Source organism: Drosophila montana, unplaced genomic scaffold, assembly GCF_035044405.1.
Source record: "Drosophila montana isolate Dmon_TW-CO22-7 unplaced genomic scaffold, ASM3504440v1 contig_1853_1, whole genome shotgun sequence".
Lineage (NCBI taxonomy): Eukaryota > Metazoa > Arthropoda > Insecta > Diptera > Drosophilidae > Drosophila > Drosophila montana.
In genome coordinates this window covers 1,618,166-1,634,567 of record NW_026996772.1, presented here as the reverse complement: position 1 = coordinate 1,634,567, position 16,402 = coordinate 1,618,166, and the positions used below count along the sequence as shown (strand labels likewise).

Genomic DNA, 16,402 nt, shown 5'->3' with positions numbered 1-16,402 from the left:
GCATTAAAAAAATGAAAATCCAAATTTTCACCAAAATCGGAAAAATAGCAAGAGGTTACATCACGTTTTTTCTAAAAATCGGGGTCGGTTCGAAAATCAAAACTTTTTTGATGTTTTTTTTTTGAAAATCTCGAGGAAATATTGAGAGATTTTGAAATGTTATACCTTTTTGAATTCGTACGGATCCCTACTATCAATTGGCATTCAAACATTTCAAAAATCGATGGGTTAAAAAAAGTGGTTGACCAAAAACCGATTCGTTTGTAAAGTCAACCTTTTTTGATGTTTTTTGGAGTATCTCGGCCAAATAATATAGGATTTGGGAATTTTATACCAATTTGGACTCGTAAGGATCAGTACTATCGGTTGGCATAAAAAAATGAAAATCCAAATTTTCACCCAAATCGGCAAAATGGCAAGGGGTTACATCACGTTGTTTGATTTTTTTTGAATAATCAGAGGAAATATTGTCAGATTTTGAAATGTTATACCTTTTTGAATTCGTACGGATCCCTACTATCAATTGGCATTCAAACATTTCAAAAATCGATGGGTTAAAAAAAGTGGTTGACCAAAAACCGATTCGTTTGTAAAGTCAACCTTTTTTGATGTTTTTTTGGAATATCTCGGTCAAATATATTATACCTTTTTGAATTCGTGCGGATCCCTACTATCAATTGGCATTCAAACATTTCAAAAATCGATGGGTTAAAAAAAGTGGTTGACCAAAAACCGATTCGCTTGTAAAGTCAACCTTTTTTGATGTTTTTTTGGAATATCCCGGTCAAATAATGTCCGATTAGGGAATTTTATACCAATTTGGACTCGCAAGGATCAGTACTTTTGATTGGCATTAAAAAAATGAAAATCCAAATTTTCACCAAAATCGGAAAAATAGCAAGAGGTTACATCACGTTTTTTCTAAAAATCGGGGTCGGTTCGAAAATCAAAACTTTTTTGATGATTTTTTTTGAATAATCCGAGGAAATATTGTCAGATTTTGAAATGTTATACCTTTTCGAATTCGTACGGATCCCTACTATCAATTGGCATTCAAACATTTCAAAAATTGATGGGTTAAAAAAAGTGGTTGCCCAAAAACCGATTCGTTTGTAAAGTCAACCTTTTTGATTTTTTTTTGGAATATCTCCGCCAAATAATTCCCGATTTTAGAATTTTATACCAATTTGGACTCGTAAGGATCAATTCTATCGATTGGCATCAAAAGAATGAAAATCCAAATTTTCACCAAAATCGGCAAAATGGCAAGAGGTTACATCACGTTTTTCTAAAAATCGGGGTCGGTTCGAAAATCGAAACTTTTTTGATGATTTTTTTTGAATATCTCGAGGAAATATTGTCAGATTTTGAAATGTTATACCTTTTTGAATTCGTACGGATCCCTACTATCAATTGGCATTCAAACATTTCAAAAATCGATGGGTTAAAAAAAGTGGTTGACCAAAAACCGATTCGTTTGTAAAGTCAACCTTTTTTGATGTTTTTTTGGAATATCTCGGCCAAATAATGTAAAATGTGGGAATTTTATACCAATTTGGACTCGTAAGGATCAGTACTATTGATTGGCATCAAAAAAAATGAAAATCCAAATTTTCACCCAAAACGGCAAAATGGCAAGGGGTTAAATCACGTTTTTTCTAAAAATCGGTGTCGGTTCGAAAATCAAAACTTTTTTGATGATTTTTTTTTAATAATCCGAGGAAATATTGTCAGATTTTGAAATGTTATACCTTTTCGAATTCGTACGGATCCCTACTATCAATTGGCATTCAAACATTTCAAAAATCGATGGGTTAAAAAAAGTGGTTGACCAAAAACCGATTCGTTTGTAAAGTCAACCTTTTTTGATGTTTTTTTGGAATATCTCGGTCAAATATATTATACCTTTTTGAATTCGTACGGATCCCTACTATCAATTGGCATTCAAACATTTCAAAAACCGATGGGTTAAAAAAAGTGGTTGACCTAAAACCGATTCGTTTATAAAGTCAACCTTTTTTGATGTTTTTTTGGAATATCTCGGCCAAATAATGTAAAATGTGGGAATTTTATACCAATTTGGACTCGTAAGGATCAGTACTATTGATTGGCATCAAAAAAATGAAAATCCAAATTTTCACCCAAATCGGCAAAATAGCAAGAGGTTACATCACGTTTTTTCTAAAAATCGGGGTCGGTTCGAAAATCGAAACTTTTTTGATGATTTTTTTTTAATATCTCGAGGAAATATTGAGAGATTTTGAAATGTTATACCTTTTTGAATTCGTGCGGATCCCTACTATCAATTGGCATTCAAACATTTCAAAAATCGATGGGTTAAAAAAAGTGGTTGACCAAAAACCGATTCGCTTGTAAAGTCAACCTTTTTTGATGTTTTTTTGGAATATCCCGGTCAAATAATGTCCGATTAGGGAATTTTATACCAATTTGGACTCGCAAGGATCAGTACTTTTGATTGGCATTAAAAAAATGAAAATCCAAATTTTCACCAAAATCGGAAAAATAGCAAGAGGTTACATCACGTTTTTTCTAAAAATCGGGGTCGGTTCGAAAATCAAAACTTTTTTGATGATTTTTTTTGAATAATCCGAGGAAATATTGTCAGATTTTGAAATGTTATACCTTTTCGAATTCGTACGGATCCCTACTATCAATTGGCATTCAAACATTTCAAAAATCGATGGGTTAAAAAAAGTGGTTGACCAAAAACCGATTCGTTTGTAAAGTCAACCTTTTTTGATGTTTTTTTGGAATATCTCGGTCAAATATATTATACCTTTTTGAATTCGTACGGATCCCTACTATCAATTGGCATTCAAACATTTCAAAAATTGATGGGTTAAAAAAAGTGGTTGCCCAAAAACCGATTCGTTTGTAAAGTCAACCTTTTTGATGTTTTTTTGGAATATCTCCGCCAAATAATTCCCGATTTTAGAATTTTATACCAATTTGGACTCGTAAGGATCAATTCTATCGATTGGCATCAAAAGAATGAAAATCCAAATTTTCACCCAAATCGGCAAAGTGGCAAGGGGTTACATCACGTTTTTTCTAAAAATCGGGGTCGGTTCGAAAATCAAAACTTTTTTGATAATTTTTTTTTGAATATCTCGAGGAAATATTGAGAGATTTTGAAAGGATACCTTTTTGATTTCGTACGGATCCCTACTATCAATTGGCATTCAAACATTTCAAAAATCGATGGTTTAAAAAAAGTGGGTGACCAAAAACCGATTCGTTTATAAAGTCAACCTTTTTTGATGGTTTTTTGAAATATCTCGGCCAAATAATTTCCGATTTGGGAATTTTATACCAATTTGGACTCGTAAGGATCAGTACTATCGATTAGCATCCGATTGGTTGGGATCCGTACGAATTCATAAAGGAATTCATATAATGCCTTCCAAAATTATAGAACTCCGATGGCGGTGGTATGTCGGCGGAATTATGTCGCTATGCCGGCGCTATGGAATAGTTGAAATTGAGCTTCGCCTGAAAGTATGCTGCAAAAAGCGGCCACCTGTAATGCACAGCCGAAATGTATGCCGCTCAACATGTTCGCTGGCCAACATGTTGCGTTCCACACACTCGCGTGTGGAACGTGTTGTACAACAGCTAGAAGTCGACTGCGGTTGGCTCTGTTAGGCTAACAGTAGCAGCAATGGTCGCTGCGGTGCAGGTTGCCGATGGCTGAGCTGAGACTGTGAAAAGCCAATTCGATCGGAATCCAGAGGGAAACTCTATGGAATTGTTCGCATCCAATCGATCTCTCAGATCGGCTTATATAATATCATTGTACATTTTTATGTTAGACTTAACAGTAGAATAAGTAGTATTCTAAATATTCATATAATTTTAATTTAAGTTGTTCCCATAATAACAGTAAAATTACCAAAAAACAAAAAAAATAAATAATATAAATAAAATTAATTTAATTGTTTGTAGGATCGAAACTGTGGGAAATGAGATAACTCTGGTAGAATATTTGTTTTGCATTTGAAATCTTTATTTAATTTTTCTGCGTTATTCGTTTCTTGTGTTGAAGTTCTCATTAAATTAATTATAGTTTTAAAACATTATTTGTTTTTATTTAGTTGTGATCTTTTTTTGTTTTTGTTTTTGTTTCATCAATAATTAATATGCATAACGTTACTTACAGTTGGGTTGCTTAAATTAAACAATAATAATCATATTTTAATGACAATAATGTGCAAACGTTTCGTGCCAAAACGTTTATTCAAAGTTTTTATATTAAATAATGCCTATATTCAAGTTGTTTTAAGAGTGTGTGTGTGTGCGAGAGAGAGAGAGAGAGAGAGAGAGAGAGAGAGTATCTGTGTGTGTGCTTAATTTGCAGACGGTTCTAATTAATGTTCGTTTTCGGTTTCGGTTTCGGTTTCAGTTTCGCTTTCGCTTTCTCTGCTGATCTCTGGGCGGCACTTTAGTGCACTTTCCTGTCTCTGCTTGGTTTATCTCTCTTGTGGTTTATAGTTTTATAAAATATCACATTTTAAGCTTTTTTTTATATATGAAAAACAAGACAAGCAAAATATTTATATCTAGAAATAAAATTGCATTGGAAAGGTATATAAAGAATGAGAAAAAAATATAAAAACTATTTATTATAATTATATATTTATAGCATAGCAAAAGGAACGCAAAGCAGCTGTCGAATTGTATCTCAAATCATATCTTATCTGTGTCTCTGTGTGTGTGTGTGTGTGTGTGTGTTTAGCATTTTTATGTTTTGTGCTAAATGTGTTTTATCTTCTTCTTCATTTTTGTTTTTGCTTTGTTAAAAGTTTCTGGTATTTGAATAGTTACGCTGCTGGTTTTTTCATTTTATTATTATTTTTAAATCCAATATTTTATGCATTTCATTTCGATTTTGGTTTCTTGAATTTTTTTATATTTTCTTGTTTTTTGTTTTTGCTCTTTATGCTTTACGTTTATGTAGACATTTAAAATTCTGCAAAGTGCAGTTGAGAATTTAAAATTTGATATATTCGTGTGCATTTCCGTTTGTCTGTGTGTGTGTGTGTGGGGGGTGCCCAAAAGTATGCAACGCCTTTTGCAAGTGACAAATTATGATATTGCCCCACATTTTGGTCACCCACCCGTCGCTCTGCTCCGGTTAGTCTCTGCTTTGTGGTCTGTTCCATGTGTGTATGTGTTCTGTATTTAGCTACAATTTCATTTTAAAATGTTTCTTACATATTTGTTTTTTTTTTTTCGTTTTCTGCTTGATTTGTGCCTGCCATTGCCAAAGGGGTTGGCAACGCAGGCAGCCAAACCTTTGCATTGCCTGCTTTTTGGCGCAACGGCAAAAGGGAATTTTTGGCGATATTGTGACGAATTGCCCAATCGAATCGTTTAGCTTTGCAAATTGTTATCAATATTATTATAATTATATTTATTATTATTATTTTTGTTTTTTTTTTAATTTTTTAAGTTGATTTTAATTACACCACATGCAAGGGAAATGGGGGAAGGCTTAGCGCTTCGGTTGGGCGGTTGGGTGGTTGGGGGGTAGAAATGCACTTCACGTTTACAATAATGACAGCTTGACAGTGTTCTATTTATGTCAGTAAGTATATCCATCGAATCTTTCATTTATATATATATCCGTAAGTAGATATACATAGATTAATTTATATATATATATATATATAGATATAGATACATATATGCAATTGTTTTTAAGACACATTTTTTTAATAAGTAAGTGAACGACTCGCCAACTGTCCGACTGTCTGTCTGCCCTGCTCTAGCTGACTGTCAAACAACTATTTAGCTGTATTCACGAGTATGTGTATGTGTTTGAAGTGTTTGGGATATTCCTTTTACTTTAAATTTTGCTCTTTCTCTCATTTTTTTTCTATAAGTTACTTTTATTTGTTCTCTTTGCGCGAATGCAATTATAGTTGACAGACCTGGACAAATTCAAATAATTTGATTTTTCTTATATATTTTACCGACTCTTTGCTTATCCTTCGAAGCGCTTCTCGCTTCGCTCTGTCTTGCTGCTGTTGCTGCATTTTTGCTGTTAGCTGTGCGTCAATTAAATTATTAACGTGTCCAATTTATTTACATATGTTTAACACTCAGAGCTTAAGTCTAACTAAGAATTATGCGTTTATATGGTAATAATAATAATGTTCGAAAAAAAACCTTTTTAATACACATATATTCGTATATATTATATTGTTTTTATTAAAATTTTGCCAGCGGCGTTTTCCATCAATATATTTTATGTCTATATACAAGCAATGCTAGTTTATAAATACAAAAAAAATTGTTATCGTATATATAGTATACATTTATATATATTTATATATATTTAAATTTATAGATTTGTATTTATGTGTATGATAATATATTTGCCATGTGTTATATATATTTTTTTACTTCGTTTTTATTTTTCTTCTCGGTTTTATTTGTTTTTATTTTTCAAACAAACGCGCTTAGTTAAGACAACTTCTTGGCCAGGCCAGGCCAGGCCTGTCCTAGATCTAGTCTATTAAAAAAAAAAAAAAAACAACAACAATTCTCAATGCTAATTCTAGACCCAAAAAAAAAACTGCATTTCACATAGTTAGTTTATAGAATGGATATCAATTGTTTATGTACATGAATAAAATAAATATGTGTGTGTAAACTCTATGTATTATGTATGTATGTATGTATATATATGTATATAGACACATATGGCTAACATTAATAGCGTGCGCCAAGTTTTGCCAGATATCCATGGTTAATACATATATTTTAAATATATATATTCAACATTCAATTCTGTGCTCTCAAAGATTACTCAAATACATCAATATAGGTATATATATATATATGTATATATATATTTATGCATATGTATATATATGTATGTGTGTGTATGCATGTCGTATTAATACACATAGATAAATAATTTAATTTAACACTCAAATTGTTTATCGTTTATCGCTATTCGTTAAATATTTTTTTTAAATGTTTTTAGATAATCGCACTCGTTATCTATAAAATTCACTACATATGTGTGTGTTTTTTCGCCTTTTTAGGTATTTTGCCGTGTGTGTGTGTGTGTGTGTGTGTGTGTGTGAGTGTGTGAATGCATTCATGCCTAGAAGAAAAAACTACCTAAAATATCCAGCAAAATCATTTATGCTTCGCTTTCAGCTTTACAATCCGTTAACGTCTCTGTCTCCGTCTCTGTCTCTATTTCCGTCTCTGTCTCTGGTTCCGTCTCCGTCTCTGGCTCCGACTCCGAGTCCGAGTCCGAGTTCACTTCCGTTTCCTTTTTATAGTATAACACTTTGTAGTTAGTCTGTTGTAGGTACCTTGCGTTTCGCTTTGATGTCACCCAATTCTTGATTCCCACTCACAACATGTCCGCAAAGGAGCCGTATTGCTCGTGAAAGATCGGACGGCAGCACTCCTCGACGGCATCGTATTTGTAATGACGGCTGCGGCCAGTGTGACCGTATCGTTGCTTTTGCTTCTGCTTCTGCTGCTTCTGCTTCTGCTGTTTGTGGCTAGAAATGTTGCTGCTGCTGCCGCCGCAAATGCTGCTGCTGCTGTTGTTGCTGCTGTTGTTGCTGCTGTTGTAGCTGTTGCTGGTGCTGTTGCAGTTGTTGTAGTTGCTGTAAATGTTGTTGCTGTTGTGCTTCTGCGGCTGTTGGTAGCGCTGATGCGCATGCAAATGCGTATGCGAATGTGGTTGGTAGTAGTGGATGGCGTGGCATGAGGCAGTCTTTGTATTGTATTCCTTTAAAAAGAACCAGAAAAACACGATGCAGTTATTTAAACAATTTGTATGGCATGTGTGCAATGTGCTAAAAGGATGACTGCAACAAATATAAATGTAAGCACTGAACAGAAGTCAACTATGCAGATTTAATTGACGCTTAGCTACATACATATACAGTGTATCATGAATGAACTTTGTAATACTTATATTGAAAATGAATAAATACAAATATTATCAAGATAATATTTCTAAATTGTTTGTGCATTTTTTATATAGTTCGACTTGGACAAAGGCATTTGTTACCTTTGAAGATAGTTAGCAGATAGATATATAATATATGTACATATGTATAGATAAATAGATAACTCTTGCAAGAAATGCATATATATATTTGCCCGATTAAAATCAAGATATTAGCAGCTCAGTTATAAAATAGATTTCAATAAATTTCCATTATACATTTTCGAAATTCTTAAAATTCTCAGAAATAATATCAATATATTTTTATTATTATTCAGAATACAAAAGAAGTATTTGATATAATACGATTCGCTCGCGATTTTTTAGTCCCTCTTCAGCCTCTCTTCATGCCTGCCTCTACCCATCTGTCTCTCTTTCTTTTTCTCTGTCTTAATTTCTCTTTCTCTCTCTCTCTCTTTTCCGCCGTTTGCTTATCTGTCGCTCTGCCTCGCTCCATCTGGCGTCTACAACTTTCCTTTCGATGGTCAGCAAAATGTTGCCAAAATTGTCGCAACAAATTGCCAAAAGGTTTTGCTGCATTTGTTGTTGCTGCTGCTGGCGCACTGCCCGCTGCCTATGCGTGTGTGTGTGTGAGTAAATAACGTTCTCAAGTGCTTTAAGGTAGCCGCCGCCGCCGCCGTCGACGCTGTTGCTGCTGTTGCTGCTGCTGAAGCCCTGAAGCCGCATACACATTATCAATAAATTGCATCTGACTGCCAACGCAGACAACGCAGTTGGCGCAGCCACGCCCCCATTCAAAAACACACACATCACACACAAACACATGAACAGGCACACATCGCCCTTTGCTATGCTTCAGTTTATTATTAAAAGGCAAAATAAAATGTTTGCCCCATTTCAGTTCATGTTCCTCTCTCTCTCTCCCTCTCTCTCTCTCTCTATTTCACTCGCTGTCTCTCGTGCAGCTGCCGCTGTGGCACCTTGTTCTAATTTATTTATTGTTGCATGCATGTACAATATAATTTTATTGGGTGTCTGGCCCAGCCGACGTTAAGGACACCAGCAACTAGCCGTTACCCTAACCTTTCGCCCCCTGCCAACCCGCTTTTCGGATATCTGGTTGCCTTTCATCCTTGTCTCGGCATCCGCACACACTTGACCGCATTGCGAGCTTTAACAATTATGTTGGAAAATTTGTGAAAAGTCAACTGGATAACGGGCTGCCAATTTGATACACTTGCCACAGCTCGCACACACGCTCACACACACACACACACCCTTGATGCTGCTGCTGCTGTTGAGGGGCGGCGCTTGACATTTGGCGCCAAAATTATTAAGCGGATAGAGGAGCTGTACACTACCAAAAGCGGTTTAAGCAACACGCAAATGTTCTACAAAAACAACAACAATAACAACACACACTCGCACACACACGCGCACGCACAGGTGACCTGCCCCGCCCCACCCGGCCAATGCCAGCGCCTTGTAGAATGTTTTTTGTTTTAAGTTTATTGATGTCGACGTGCGTTTTTCATGCCTCAGCACACAGCCGCACGAGAGTGGACAGAGCCGCGCGGAGGGGCGGGCAGGTGGCAGTCGGGCAAAGTGAGAGTGAGAGAGAGAGAGGGGAGGGAGGCAAATCGGATGGCAGACGCGTCTGCGACGTGACAAAACCCATTATAGATGCGACCGCAAAGATAACACTCTGACAGAGAGCCTGGGCCAGCAATGGCAGCCACAGGTCGGCGGCAGCGGCAGAGGCGGGGACGGAGCCGGGGACAGAGACGGGGACAGAGACGGAGGCCAAGCTCCGGAGTGGGTGTTCGTGTAGAGCTCCTGCAGCAGCAGCTGATGGATGTGTGTGTAAGCGTATGAATGGCAATGAAACAGGCATGCCCCAAAATTAAAAGGTAAGACTTCAATAATACCCTGTAGCCGAAGAGCGGCCTAAGGCGGGCTTGTGACTGAGTTAAAGTAATTTATATAAAACAAGTAGCATAAAGTAGATTTGTATATGCACTGAGAGAAAAGGAATACTGGGAGAAAATAATAATGCATTTACAAATTTAAGACATTCAAGAGCAAGAAAGAACAGGAAAGTCAGGATTAAGGGCACATAATAGATATGTACACTCAGAGAATTTAGAGAGACGAGAAGAATTAACATAACATAACATAACATCACACAACAACAGAGAATATCAATGGGTGCATTTACAGGGCATCTGCTAGTCGAGCAGCCAAACATTATACAGTCAAATGTTTTTTGTTTGCACAGGTTCGGCTTTCGTTTCAATTTTGGTCAGGGGGTGTTTCATAAATTTCATTTTGTAACCATCAAAAAGTTAAGTCAACGATAAATTGAATGGCTGCATGATTGACTGACTGACTGACTGACTGACTGACTGACTGACTGAATGACTGCATGAACGAACAAGGCGCAGCGCCCCGTTTGGACACAGCTGCCAACTGGACGCCACCCCCCAAAAAAAAAGAAGAAGAAGAAGCGGGCTGCTGACTGCTCCGCCAGTTGTTCGTTGGAAATTATGCGGCTCGTCGGCTGGCCAGACAGCGCAGACGGTTGAACACACACACACACACACACACATACACACACTAACACACATGCACATGCATATGTACACACAGAGCACATAGAAATATCAAGAGCTACAATATTAATATAAAAGTGACAACAGCCACAACAACGACAACAAGCTAAAAGTCAAAAGCCGTCAAAAAGCGTCATTGAACCTTTAACCAGCTCATCCGCGCATGAGGCAACTGTCCAAAAGGCAGCGTGTGCTCAGGGCCAGACCCGCAGAGTGGGTTGCCCAATTGTCCAATAACAAAGGGACATCCAGTGCCATGGCAGCAGCAAGGATAAGACGACAGCAACAGCAGCAGCTGAAGCAGAGTTTCCAAGAATCTGTTGAGCTCACTTAGTCGGAGGGCCATAGAAATTATGAAGCTCAATCTCTCTCTCTCTCCCTCTCTCTCGCTTTGTATATCATATGGTGCAGAAAATATCGACTAAAGGTTGGGTAAACATTTTTGATATTGTATAAAGAATGTGTGAAGAGTGATACAATTAATATGCAAACATAGATAACTTTTCTCTTCATGAGTCAAGCCTTAATAGCTTATTGGCAACAATAAAAATATTAATAAAGAATATAGTAATAAACCATTTCTATTGACATAGGCACATCTGTAAACTCTTGTTAAATAAAGCAGAAAATTATAAAAATAATCAAAAGGTTTCTAGCCGAGAAGGGCCTTAATATAGCAATGGAATGTGTGCAAATACAAAAGGATATAACATCAAATATTATCGGAAATATTCCAGATCTGTGTATACCAACCGAAAGCCTAAGTTCAAGCGCCCGACCCCATTTAAGGCTAGACTATATTTATTATTTAATTGGACATTATTTGTAATATCAAATAGAGATAAAGATGGCATATTAAGACTTAAAGAAGTATTAAGAATAACTATATACTTAAAAGAAACTGTGTACTACTGTAATTATGTTTAACACTTTGATTATCAGAATTTGTATAAAATAAAAAAAAACGGTTGCCTACTTTTTTGGGCGTGCAAGCAGCGCTGATGTTTTGACAAAATTCATTGCGCGCAGTTCGCTGAGAGGGCGGGGTGGGGCAGCTGGCGTGCACTTAAAGTGTTTTTCAAGGCATTGGCGATTTTCGACCAGTGAAAAATTTCTGACAGGTCATAAATTGGCGCCACGAGTGGCCAAGCGGGGCTCCAACTCCCCGGCGTTCTCTGTTTGCACTGTGGGACGACTCTTGTGGGGCGTTGGTTGTTGGGATACAGTTGTCTGCATGGAGTGCGCTCAGAGTGCCCAGCCCAGGCAAACACCAACACACACACACACACACACACTTATACACATATTGTTGGTTGTTTGCCTGCGTCGCGGCTGTTGTTTATATTCCACACCGAAACGAAACGAAAGGCAGCCCAAACAAAAGCCGTTGCACAAACATAGGTGTGAAGCGCCAACAACAACAACAACAACAACAACAACAACAACAGCAATGAGCAAAACAACATCAAACTAAGTGCCAACTCTGTCCACAGGCAGTTGTTCTGATTGGGCATATTCAGCTAAAGGCACAACAAAATAAGAAATAGTTCAATAAATGAAAAAAAAAAAACATTTTTACAACTAAACTTACAAACACATCATATATTAATTTAAAACAAAGTTTTGATTTGAAATAAACTTAAGTAAATAGCTAAAAAATACTTCAAAAGAATTCAAAATTTGTAATATATTTTACAGGATATTTTCTAGTCGTTTATTTGCGACTGCAGAGTCGCGTTTATTTGCTTGTTGTTGTCCCTGCGGCTGCGCTACTTGTACAGTTAATGAACCAAGCGTCGCATCGCGTTACATTGCCAAACTAAAGTCCGACTTTTTCAACCCCAACACCCAAAAAATAAATGGATAAAATAAAAAAAAAAATGCAAAAAAAAAATTTGTTGCACACGCTGTTTTATTAGCCCGACAGCAACAAAATGGCCGCCAGTATGCGGCTGCAGCGGAACCGGAAACTGATTGTGCGGCTCAGATTGACCAGCTCTATCGCTGCATAGAGCTCCTCCCCGCCCCTCCCCATTGACTCACACCATTCCGCTGCTACCCTTAACCACCTTTGCCACAACGTTTGTCAATGCTGCAAATCTCATCTCATTAAAAGCGCACGCGATTTGGGCGCGTTTTGCGCGCGGCTTTCCAATCAGCCGGTCATTTGACATTTTTCCATCAAACGTTGATTAAGCGTAGCTGGCTGCGGCTCCAACGGTAACTGCTCTCCTGCTCTCTCTCTCTCTCTCTCTCTGTCTCTCTCTCTCTCTCTCACTGAATGTGCCACTAACTGTGACACTGTCTGTGGTGTGCTGCTCTGTTTGTGCTGCTGCCTCGATATCTCGTCAATCGTTTTGTTTGTTTGCCAAAAAAGTGACTTTGAGATGCTTTGCCGCGGCCTGATTGATGGGCCCGATAGCAAAGGGCCTGTGGGAGGGGGGCTGCAGCAAGCTGAGCGGGGCGACCAAGGGCCTGCTGTGGCACTCGTCGGGGCGTGGTTGGAGGCAGAGTTTGTCGCTTTTGTTTTTAACTTTTGCTTGTTGTTGCTGTCGTTTGCATTTAACGCTGGCTTTTACTTCTTCTTTTTTTCTTGTTGCTTTGTTACTTTTTCTAAAAGCGCGACAAACGACACACACACACACACTCGCACACACGCACACACATTGCAAAAACGACGTTCGATTGCAGCTGCCCCAAAAATTGTGAACTTGCCTCTGCCACAGCCAAACGAGCCGTAATTGATGTGTCTGTGCTGCGCTGCGCCGGGCTCGTTTTGTTTGTTGTGCCTCAACTATTCGCCATTTGGTTCGGTTCGCGGTTCCGCTTTTCATGCCTTTATGGCCGCCAGGCAGCAGTTGCTATGGTGAAAAGCCAGCCTGGCTGCGAAGCCAACCAAGATGCTGTTCACCAAGCGCTAGAATTTGGTTTCCCAGGAACTAGTTCATTGCGAACTGCTGCAAAAGAGCTAGACAAGATCTGCCTTTGTGCCTTGTATTGAAACTAGTTGCCGAGGAGCAAAAAACGTAGCAGGCGTTTAAAACAGAGACTTTTCAGCCATGTTCACGGCTCCACTTTCGCCCACTTTCGAGTCGAGTGAATCCCAGCACCTTTCGACGATTCCGAAAAGTATGCTATATGCAATACTACTTTCTCTTTTTATTCTCCATAGATATTAAAAGCTGCTCTTGTAGCTCAACATCTTAACTTGAGTTTGCTTTGGCTCATTTTATTTATGAGCATCTTAACTGATTTCAATGTTCGATTCACTTACGAATATCTCGCTTAAGCTTAAGCATAATTACAGTGCACTATCAAAATACGCTAGCGATCACACACACACACACACACACACACACGCACGCACACACGCACACACTAACACTCAGTCCCGCTCCCCTTTGGCGGGAATCTCACAGTCGAGTTTGCTGCTGATAATTTAATGGTCTGCCATTTAATCTGCATTGAATTTATTATCTTGGAAAAAATTAATCTTGATATGTGGCCCGCTTATGGCGACGCTTGCTGACAAAAATAGCTAAAAAGCAGCGCCAAGCACGCGCTGACTCGCCGCCGGCAGCCAGCCCCTCGTGCCGCCGGCAGCAGGTCTACTCTGCCGCTGTCTCTGTCTCGGGGTATATCTCATAAAAATTTGCAATTGCTGGCAACGCATCTGTTCTCCAAGTGTCTCTAAATCTTTAAAGAATTATTTACTACAGTTTTTCTTGCGCCCGCAGACGACGCAGTTTCGAAAACCACAACAACAAAAACAACGGCAACTTCAGCAAATGGTGGGTGATTTGCAGACAACCCTCAGAACAGGCGCAGTTCCAGTCCAAGGCTGACAATGTCACGCCAACAGCAACAGCAGCAGCAGCAGCAACCACCAAGCGCTGAGCCACCGTTGAGCCACCCTCGTGTTATTGCGCTACGCTTGCCATTGTCCGCTTTCACCCCAGCCCCCTTTCTTCACGGCCCAGCAACGTGTCCTTGCTCCAGCGAGTTCCCATTCCGTCTGGGCTCTTGGCGCCCTGCCAGTGCACACTGGTGCCAGGCCATGCAAAAATGCAAGCACAAATATTTGTATATTATATAATTATATATTATCATGAACAATATCCTCCCATCAAGCTGTGGCTATTTGTAAGTATACAAAAATGATATACTTAGTAAAATCTCACACATGCTGCCAATTGTTTGCTGACCCTGGAACCACTGTGCCGATAGCGAAGCGCTGCCTTGTCTGCAAATTTATTATGTTATGTCTCCGGCTTCGTTTGGGGCGCCATCAGTGGGTTAAGGTTTCTTTTTTCGTTACTTTGGGCGTGTGTGTGTGTGTGTGCTTGTGTGTAATTGTTGAAGGGCATGACGGCCATTGCCCAAACCAAACTAAACCAAGCCCAATACCAATCGCATGCCTCCCTCGCCCCCCCCCCCCCCCCTCGCCCTCGTACCACCCCGCTCTTGGCCAGTGCCAGTTTTTGTGGATCTGCGCTCACTTTAGCCATAGCAATTTCTATGTCACTCGCTGTCGCTGTCGCTGTCCTTCTGGCCATCATTCAATTTTAATCAGCATGGCTAAATCTCGCCAGCCAGACAAGACTCTAGAGTCGCCAGCTCCAGCTTCGAACATTTCCAACAATCGCTGCATGCCTCGAGCTGCTTATCGAAACTGGGAACTTGTGCGTCGAATTTGGCAAACAAAACAGCAATAGAAAAACGGACCTGCACAAACGTCTAACTTTAGATTGGCGAATATTCAATACCCTCACATAATATATGCGTCAATTTGATTGCTTTAATATAACATAACACTGTCATGATCCGAAGCCCAAACCAAACCCAAAACTCGTTAGTTTAGTTTTTCAGCATTCACTTAATTATAATTATATATTATATATGTATATAAATATATAATTTATATTTTTATAAAACTAAATATGTTCTTCTTTGAATATGACTCAGTTCAGTTTCGACTGTTCTCTGTTCATCTAATGATATTTAGCTCAGGTTTCTATTTGGTTCACATTAGGAGAAGCTCACAATTTGTCAGATTGTGTGAGAAAATCAGAGTACCCCTGATTCAAAAAGGAATATTTGAAAACTACAAAACTACAACTGACAAATTTAAACAAGTGCTTTTGTTGTTGTTCTTGGTGTTGCCATTTTATTCCCGCTGCAATCGAAATGCTTTGCCGTTCATTTTCTTTCTCATTTCTTTTATTATGGCTAAGTGAATGTTTACGTCCGATTTGCTGCATATGTGGCCCCTTAAATGCCGCAAATGTCCGCCAGTGTCCGGCTCCGACTCATTCTGGGCCTGGGTCTTGGGTCTGCGGCTGGAGGAGCGCTGCTCCAAGTCCATTCAAATCCATTTGAAATCCATTTTCATATTTGCGAACAGACGTTTGGCATTTGATGTGGCTCTGATTTCATTTGAGTTGCCTTTTTGGCTGCTCCTCTTCGCTTTCTCTCTTTCTCACTGCCTTCGCCCCCAATTGCTGTTTTGCTTTATTAGCCTCTTTCATTGTTGTTGTTGTTGTTGTTTTTGTTGTTGCTGTTCTTGTTGCTGGTTACGAGCGATTTGGCAACATTTAAGCGATTTTCAAGTGAGCCGCGCGGCTTGTGGGTCGTCAGGGTTGCCGTACGGCACAAAAGTTAAAAAAAGAAAGTCAGCCGAAGAGAGAGAGAGAGAGAGAGAGAGGGAGAAAGATTGAGATTGAGTGAAACATTCGACAACTGCTGTCAAAATGTACACAAATCGTTTTCAGATCAAGTTAAGCTGGATTAGACATAAAAAAAAATGCGCGAGTGAGGAAGGGAA

General features: G+C 38.8%; 1 protein-coding gene across 1 annotated transcript in view; it reads right to left on the bottom strand.

Moving 5' to 3' along the window:
• Positions 1–7,642: 7,642 nt before the first annotated feature.
• LOC135441148 (hornerin) overlaps positions 7,643–16,402 on the bottom strand; it is a 105,704-nt gene continuing 96,944 nt past the window's right edge. Inside the window, exon 6 of the mRNA XM_064700637.1 lies at positions 7,643–7,783. The gene's annotated coding sequence lies outside the window, so the exon portion shown is untranslated. The remainder of the gene's footprint in view (positions 7,784–16,402) is intronic.